The sequence below is a fragment of the Coptis chinensis genome, chromosome 2 (genome assembly GCF_015680905.1).
Source record: "Coptis chinensis isolate HL-2020 chromosome 2, ASM1568090v1, whole genome shotgun sequence".
Taxonomy (NCBI): Eukaryota; Viridiplantae; Streptophyta; class Magnoliopsida; order Ranunculales; family Ranunculaceae; genus Coptis; species Coptis chinensis.
Window position 1 is genome coordinate 74,078,576 of NC_141457.1, and position 9,414 is coordinate 74,087,989.

The 9,414-nt window shown below is 36.6% G+C and overlaps 1 long non-coding RNA gene across 2 annotated transcripts; it reads left to right on the plus strand.

Annotated features, from left to right (window-relative positions):
• Positions 1 to 547: 547 nt before the first annotated feature.
• LOC147517756 (uncharacterized) lies at positions 548 to 2,788 on the plus strand. 2 transcript variants are annotated; one of them, XR_015213940.1, is made up of 3 exons: positions 548 to 1,244; positions 1,611 to 1,692; positions 2,496 to 2,788. It is a non-coding gene; the product is annotated as an uncharacterized LOC147517756 (long non-coding RNA). The 2 variants fall into 2 exon arrangements; XR_015213941.1 differs by having other exon boundaries at positions 1,029 to 1,244; positions 1,616 to 1,692.
• The last annotated feature ends 6,626 nt before the right edge of the window (positions 2,789 to 9,414 follow it).

Sequence of the window (9,414 nt, forward strand, 5' to 3'; positions counted from 1 at the left end):
CATTTACAAGGATTAGTATAAACAGTTTGGACGAGACTCACTTAACTACCTTTAGTTATGACAAAGAAATCATGAGAGACGTCTTTGTGCAAACATGAAAGAGGTCATCAAAGTTGTATGTCGCTTGATTAGTATTTTTGACTTCCGCCAAGGGTGCTCCACTCACAAAATTATCGATAGAAGGCATGGCAAGAGGTGCACCCCGTTGGTAAGAGATCTGTTTTGAATTTGTAAGAGATGTGGTTTCTTTTAAGTTAAGTAATTAATGCGTGTTGGAAGTTTAGGAATTAGGATTCACACTTGATCATACCGAATGGTATTTTTAATTTTATGTTGCTATATAGATCGTGTGTCTTTTAATCTTTTGGAATATGAACTGTCTTATGTGATTTAACAATATTCTCTCTCTCTAGAATAAGCTTATTTTATTTTTTGTTCATGATATGTTTGTTATTAGTTCACGATAGGCTTAGTATAGTTTAGATGGTAATTCGAGACTAGTCATTATTAGTGCCTTGCATCACTCGTTATATGTCAAGAAATTGAATCCTATACATCTGTCTACAGTTTTACAAATATAAATATGAAAGAGTAGCTGATATTTTTCGAAGACCCCAAGAAATCGAGTGATTTCTATAGTTCATGTAGATGAATGTTAACAAATATAAAATTCCATCAGAAATGTATGCAAACCAATTTAGAAATACGAGCTCTTATAGTCATGCGGGGGGTAATTTCCTGTTTGAGTAATCATCAAGTCCCGTTTATATTTATACTTAAAGAGCATTTAAATATTTTATCGGGCACCAGTGAGTAATAGTTTATTTATAGTTGACAGTCATGTAGATTCCTTAATCCCGCTTTTTAACTTAAAATGGAAGTTACTATAATGTGTAGGAGAAAGCATGATTAGACGCACCTCCATATCATATTTATTCAGTCATTTAGTGTACCAGTTGCAGTGATAAAGACTAAACAAAGTAAACATTGTTACTGCGTTACATCTCTTTTCCATTTCGAAACTTGATTATTATAGTTTTGTCCGTTGTTAATTGTCGGAGTGTTGCAAAAATCCTATTTTAGTCAATTTTGGTATATCATTGCAATCACAAGCAATTATCTTCACGAGTTGGTCTGCTGATTTTCCTTTTGCAGGTACTGCCCCTTCAAAGAGTAGACTTAAGTTATTGAATAAGACTGATGAAAAGCATCAAGGAAGTGATGTAGATGTTGAAAACTATTCTGTAAGTTCAGATTTTAATAACATGTTTTTTTCCAGATCTTAGGTCAACAAGGTGCATGTAGGCTTTACTTCTATTTTGATTAGCACCATTTGATTAAGATAAATTACTGAATAGATCACTCTTTAGTTTTATACAAGAATTTCTACTTTGGTTTACATTTCCTAGTTAATTTGCTTAGTTGTAACTAGTTACCGACTTTCCTTTTTCTAAGCATTTGAGTGCGCACATATTACAAGCATTGGGTCATTCAGGCCTAAGAAAATCATTGGGCTGCTTGAGTTTTGAAAGGTTAATAACTATAAGACGTCCTTCCAAATATTTGTAGAGAATCTGTTCATTGAGCCATTTTTCTCATTTGTGCTTCAGCGCAGGTTACGAAAATGCTAGTGGTGAATGGGGGGAACATCGTCAATACTTTACGGCTGAGAATATGGAAATTGGATCTCCTGTAAGTACAAATCCTTCTCTTATATATTCCAGTATTCTATGTGTATTAACCGTGGGGATAGGGCTCTAAAATTTTGGGCGGGTCGACCAGTTTGTTTCCCCCCCAACAAGAACACACTTAATAGAAAAAAGAGACTGGACCTATGATGCACGGATACGGGTACGAGTACAGACACGGGGACACGGATACGGGGTACGATACGGGATTTTTTAAAAATTAGGATACGGGTACGGCAGTCGGACACTCAAATGAAATGAATATACCATTTTATTAGTTGACGACAAGAATGGAGGAGAGGGATCAACCAGGTATGTTTCTTATGGGGTTGTTATTGATGTAAATTATGGGGTTGTTATTGATGTGCCTATGAGGGATCATATATGTTTGCTTTTGAGACTTTGTTTGAAAGCAGTTGCAGTGGAAGCACATTGGTTAAATGAGTCAATGTCGAACAAAGATGTTAAAGAGGGGAATGTGAGGTCTTTAAGTTTTAACTGTCCAGTCCTAGTTGAAGCTATGAATTGGTTAGCATCTCAACTTTCTGTGTTGTATGGAGAAGCAAACGGGAGGTTCTTTGCTATTAACATGTGAAAGCATTGTGTATTGAATGTTGCATCTAGTGTATTGTTGTTTTCTTCAGAGAAGGAAAAGATAGGGTTTTGTAATACCGAAGTACACGGCTATTTTCTTTATGGCCTTAGTAGCCTTCTTTTATTTAGTTAAGAAGAGTTTAGTTAATTACGTCATCCATTACGAGTTCATTGTAAATATTTAAGTCAACTAACAAGTTCTCCTCTATATAGGTGGTTCTCAATTGGCTAGTGTCACAAAATAACGTGGTGCCCATCTGAATTGGCAACTTCGACAATGCTGCATGTTATAGAACAAGTTGAGCCTTGTAATGTAATTGAATATCAAGACCAGCTAATGGACATTCTTAAAATCAGCAAGGTCTGTGTTATGTACTACATCTGTTTCATGGTCTACTTTATAAATGTGTTAGAAGACAAACTTACCAACTGCATTGATGCTAAACCTTAATAATTACACAATTTAATATCTCTATTATCATATTATCATATTTGTTACTGTTCTAGTAATGAGCTACCTCCTATTGTTTTGGTTCATGGAATTTTTGGATTCGGTAAAAGGTGCCTTGTAATCTTTATATTTTGTTTGGGATTTTCACTGTTTTTCATTTTATTATTGATTGGTAACGGGTGCAGGTGAAATGACCCAAGAATTAAAATATCATTTTTTTTTAAAAAAAATAAATAACTCTGCCACGGTCCATATTCGTCGCAAAAGTACTTTTTCCCACGGTCTTTCACCGCAGAAAATATCTTCTTCCACGGACTATAACCGTTGGTACAACTAATCGTTCCCCACGGATTACAACCGTGGGAAATACTGACCTTTTCCGACGGCTTTTCCTACGGTTTTAGGCTGTGGCAATACCGACGGCAATTACCGTCGCAAAGACCGTCGCTATTGTTGGGCTTTCCCGATGGTCATCACTGTCGGCAGACCATTTCCGACACAGAAAAAGCCCATGGTCCTCCGACGGTCCAAAACAGTGGGAAAAACCCTTTTCCCACGGTTTTGGACCATAGGCAAAAACCTATTTTCTTGTAGTGTGCAAATTCGATTTTAGAATTGAATTGAATGAATGTTAGTTTGAATTAGAATTGAATTGAATGAATGTTAGTTAGAATGTTGGAATTGATAAATGTTAGTTTGAAATTATGCGTTTTGTTTAAATTGAAGTTATAAAGAGGATATTATTGATTGAATTGCAGATGTCACGCAAAATGAGTAACAAGGGTAAATGATTTTTCGGTCGAAAATCAGTTAGTAGATTGACACAAGAGTCAACGTCAGTGCTAAACATCGATGAAGATGAAAACATCGATGAAGGCTATAATTTGCAAAACCCTTTAGTAATTCAATTTCCGGACCCAGTCGATCCACTAACATATGCTACATTGGCTAGAAACCCGGAAACTCACGTCTCTCATCATGTAAATATGGTAAGCATTTGATCGTTAAATTTGATTTTTTTAACATCATAATTTGTATTTTCTTTAATTTTAATGAATAAATGTGTCGGGAGGGGAAAGGGGGGAGATAAAATTGCAGTGTTGTTGGCAATCCGTGAACAATTGGTGGAAAATAATGGTTGACAAAGGAGATTGTTTTGAAGGCATAAGAAATGAAATTTTACAATCTCCGTTTGGGTCATTGTTTTGATGTGGTTATCAAAATGCCGACCGTGGTTTGATATACGCTTTGATCGAGCGGTGGTAGGACACAACTCACACTTTCCACTTTCCACAAGGCGAGATAGACATCACTCTAATGGATGTTACTATGCTCACAGGAATGAGCGTAGGAAGGAGAAATGCCTTTACATTTGGAGAAGGTTGGTTCGCGACTTTTGATTATGCACAGCAAAAATGGTCGAATATAAGGCCGGAGCATTAAGCTAAAAGGGGTATCAAACCTTCCATTTTTGTGAATGAGTTTATGGAGAAGACGAAAGAGAGTGACGAAGGTTGGTGCCCGACGGGTACAGATCGGGAGAGATATTTGAGAGCATTCTATTTTTACTTAATCAAGCAGTGTTTCTTCCCCACGGGTGATAGTTCACTTAGATTAGGTTGGATAGAGTGTTTGGTTTGGTTAGATTACATACATCAATATGATTGGGGTGGTGCTATGTTTGGAGCTTTGATTTACGCATTGGATCAAGTGTGTCGAGTCACAACTAATGTTGCGGATGGTCAATGTGGTGGCTTCACTCCTCTTTTATAAGTAAGTTTTAAATTTTTAGTATTATAACTTTATGATAGTATTATAATTTTTAAATTACGTACAAGTTTGATTTTGATATTTGTTTTTATGATAGTATTGGTGGCATGAGTACGTACCTACCATGACTCCTCTTCTGAGACCGAACATAGACCGTGATATCGTCTCACAGATTGGATCGTGATATTGTCTCACGGATTAGATCATGGATGAATGCCTTTAAAGATCGCCAAAGTGGTCAAGGACACCACAACATTCACTTAGATCGTAACCAACTCGAGACTAGGTCGGCATTGGCAATACAATGGACACCATGGTTTCATACTCGATATATGCAATTAAATATTGATGATGTGTAGGGAGATACTATGGATGATGTTTGGTTACGTGAGGCGATTCACCCTGTACGTCGTTCGTATAATCTTACAATGCGCCGAATCGTCTTTGAGTTTGGAGGTATCATCGTGTGATACCCGGGCGATAGGTGTTGACACCAAATCGTTGGGACACTTTTCATCCCACACCCTCCTCCGGAGAATATGTGCACATTGGGAAGAGCCAGTCAGTGGAGGTCCTATCTTAGAATGCATGAAGACTTGTGGCCACAGGTTTCTCTATATTTAGATGTGAATGGTGACTACGATAGTTACTGGGATCGCGCTCAAGGGGTCCTATATTGCCTGCTAACATGTACAGAGCTCCTAACATGGACTTTGTGGGACATAAGACTATTAGAAGTGATTTGCGTATCCCACACCCTGCTGAGCCTTACTCTTCATCTTAAGGTCCTTACAAGGTTTTTGTTTCAGCTCTTTCTGATCCGGATAACCCATGGAGCTATGACATAGTTACATCTCAGAGAATGCCTGTCGCCATACCTATACCTCATGTTGATCAAAGTTATTTTCCGAACCTTGTCCTTGATTTTGACACTCTAGATGAAGTTAGTATTTGGTTTATATTTTGAAACTTGAATTATATTTGGTTTATAGTGATGATTTTTCTTTAAGTTATTGATTTTTTTTGTAGGCTACACTTAGAGCGCGATATGCCGAGTCGCAACTAATGATGTATGGGATGTGCGATTCGGTTATGACTACGACCGACGAATACTATCATTATATGGTGGCCGAGCAAGAAGAGAATCAAAAGTCACATGATAGAGTCGCAGAGTTAGAAGCGTAGATGATAGAACTGACATTGCGAGAATCACGGCGATGGAGTAAATCAAAGAAAAGACAACCTGGCGAGGGTTCGAGTCGAAATTAATTTAGAATTTGTTTTTATGTATGTTTTGATGTACTTATATGGATTTTGTTTAGTTGAATTAATTGAATCATATTTGTTTAATGAATGAATTTTGGTTAGTTGAATGAATGTGTGGATTGTTGAGTTGTGGAATGAATGGTAATGGATTGTGGAGTGAGTGGAATGGAATGAATGGAGTGGAATCGATATGAATTTGTATATGAAAAGAAGAACAAGATTTCTCAGTTTTTGCGTCTGCCAGGTACAGACCGTCCGTCCATTTAATTAAAACGGGATACGGATGGCATAGTTTCTGCCGTCTGTACATAAATAATCAACAAACGGCAGAAACTATGCCGTTCATATCCCGGAACTTATTATGGCAGCTGCTAGCGAAGATCTTAACTTTGGTTGGGTTTTTGGCTCTTTCCAAATTTAATACCCTTTTAGCAGCCCCATTGGAATGATGTTTTTGTGGTTGGAGTGCTATATTTGCCTTTAGCAGCCCATATAGCCCCCCATTAGACTTGCTCTTATTTGCATTTGGGCCAAAATTGACGGTAGCCTATCCATATTTTATATATTGACACATTTACCCTTAGGACCAAACTCTAATTTACCGTTAAAGTTTGAGGTCCAAACCCTAATTTTGAGATAAGACTTGGGTATTTAATAAAGGGCCTAAATTTGTTCGAATTGCGATTGTATGCTCTAATTATGATGCATCTTTCATGTAATTGGTAGTTGACCCTAAATACAATGACCAACTCTAAATTGACATCAAATTAACCGCTAATTGGGGTGTACAAGTTTATGTTCTTGATACCATTAAACAATAACTTTAGAGTGCTAATATTCTCCCCTTGTTATGTCTATAAACTCAACCTTAAAAAAAAGTATATTATCTATTATACCCCCCCCCCCCCCCCTATTCTTCCACCTCCCCAATTAGCATAAGCTCACCACTGCTTTTTTGAATGTTACAATTCTCTAATTGGATAAACTGGCCACTCAAATATTTACTCTCTTTTACCAACATTTATTATTCTAGTTTATATCTAATGATAGCGATTGAATCAACAATAGATTGTTTAACCCCATAACTAACACTGGTAAAAATTCATACGAGGTATTTTGCAATCAGTCATCTTTGTATAGATGTAAGAATCTTGTTCAAATTTTGGCTTGAGATAGTCCAATTTGAACAATACCTCACAATTATTTTAGTTTAAAAGCTAATGAAAAGCAAACACCTTCTAACCTCTAAGTACTAAGTATAGCAATTGAATTATCACAACCTCAAATATGTTCATAATAATATTCGTGAAGTTTCATTTTGCTCGTACCACAAAAAAATGTGTGTAATGATTAAGATTATTTAATTCGTACAATTATGCAAAAATTAATAATATGCATTTTGTTTTGCTTCCACCTATCACTTTTGGGTCGTATTTGCGTGTGTATGTTAATTAACTTGGCTTAGGTGCAAGATGTAAGTTGATTAAGTCGTGGTCTCAAAAAGATTCGTATATGGCCATTGAATCAAATCTTAGATCTTGTCAAGTGTCTGACTATTATTTGGAATTTTTAGTATTTGGTCATATTGTTAATAGCAATATTTGTGTTTGGTCTACAAGTAAGTCACGTGTATGACATGTGCATGTCATTTTAGCCATTCTTAGGAAAGTATAGATGGAACAAAACAGTCAACTCAAAGTCTATGTAGTCAACCATCAATTTTGGTCCAATCGCAAATAAACGTTGAATTGGTGACTGCATATTATCTAATTAAAAAGTGGCCCAAAAGCTAAATAGCCCCTTAAAAAATAGGTTCTACTGAGATTTGAACTCGGGTTTAGGGGTGAAACTCAGGTGGGTTGGGTCGGGTTGAGATCTAACCCTAGCCCAACCCAAGCCCTATTTGGGTCTGCATCGGGTTTTAAATTGCCAACTCAAGCCTGAGCCCAAATGGAAATACATCAACCCAAGCCCTACTCGGGTTGTTCGGATTTTTTTCCCCTTTTGTGAAGAATTAAACAATACACCTTTTCTTTTCCTATTCATTACTGTACTATGAGCAGACAAATCATTTCTTGCTTCTTACTCTACAAGACAGAAGATAAAAATAAATAGAAAGAATAACCATATCTCATCGTGTTGTAAACCTAATTGAATAGTTTCACCACAGTTTTGAATTTGGAAAATTTAATAAATTAATTAAACAAAATACTATAGATTGGAATAGATAACTGAATGTTTACTCAATTTAGCTATATTGTTCTCTAAGTTAAAAATATTCATGTATGCATGACATTTTATTTATTAACTTGAAGGAAACAATATAAATGTTAAGATATGAAATTTATTGATTCTTATGATTAGGCTCGGGTTGTTCGGGTTTTTTGATGTCCCAATCCAAATTAAGGCCGGATTTTTACTTTCCAACCGAAGTCCAACCCAATAAAATTTTATTGTAACCCAAACTCATCAAAATTCTAGTTTTAGCCTGTCGGGCTTGGGTTTACCCAACCCAGGTTACACCCCTACTCGGGTTACTATATTCAGAGTGCAGTGCCCCGTCCTAAGTTCCTAACCATTTTTTATAGAGATTCCATTCAAAGTGCTCACATTCAAATTTTTTTTTGGTGAAGTGCTCTCTTTCAAATTAACTTTCTCCTTTTGACTTAAGTTGGCTGTAGTGGAATCTGGAGAACGTCACACCAAATAGCAAACTGGTTTCGAACGTTCTAACCCTTGCCATTTCTATTTAACTTATTTAACAGCTTTCAAACTATTTTGAGCAGTCAACTTTATATGAAATGTTCAACCTATTTTCCAGAGGCAGAGCTGTTATAACCAAAAATATAGTATGGCTGTTGAGAAAGTATAGTTTCCTAGATTTCTAGTGGTCTGCTAAATGCAGGCTTGCCCCGCAGAGAAAAGCGAATAAAAATGCGTGTATGGAGAATATTCATTTGGGTGCTGATCCCTCTTACCTTTTTTTATCTTGTGGATGTCAAGTGTCTCACGGACTCACTTTGCACTTCAGCCTTTATGACGCTCACTGTGCCACCATCCGGGGGTATCTTAACTTTTCATAAACCAAACTACCAGTGTGGACTGTATTTCAAAGTTTTCATTTTCAATGGGACAGCTAAAAGGGTCTTAAATTTGGAAGGAGTAAAAAATCCAGCCAAAATTAAGACCTTCGCTAGCAGCTGCCATAATAAGTTTCGGGAGACGGACGACATAGTTTCTGCCGTCTGTTGGTTATTTATGTACAGATGGCAGAAACTATGTCCTCTGTCTCCCGTTTTAATTAAATGGATGGACGGCAGATGCTGTGCCGTCCGTACCTTCGAGACACTCAACACGATTTTGACTTAGCCAAATTAAACCAATTTTTCACTCACATGCATTTACTTGTCATCAAAGTCTCAACCCTCAACTCCTCAACCATCAACTCTTCAACCACCAACCTCATTTCTTGTGTCAACTTTATAGACCACAAATTTCTCAACTTTGCCATCACTCATACTTTTTACATTATTATTCTCAACTTTGCAACTTTTCTTCTCACATTCAAAATGGCTTATTCTTCTCGCTATGTTGAACCAAGCTCCTCATCCGAAGATGAGAACATGATGAATGACGATGAGAACA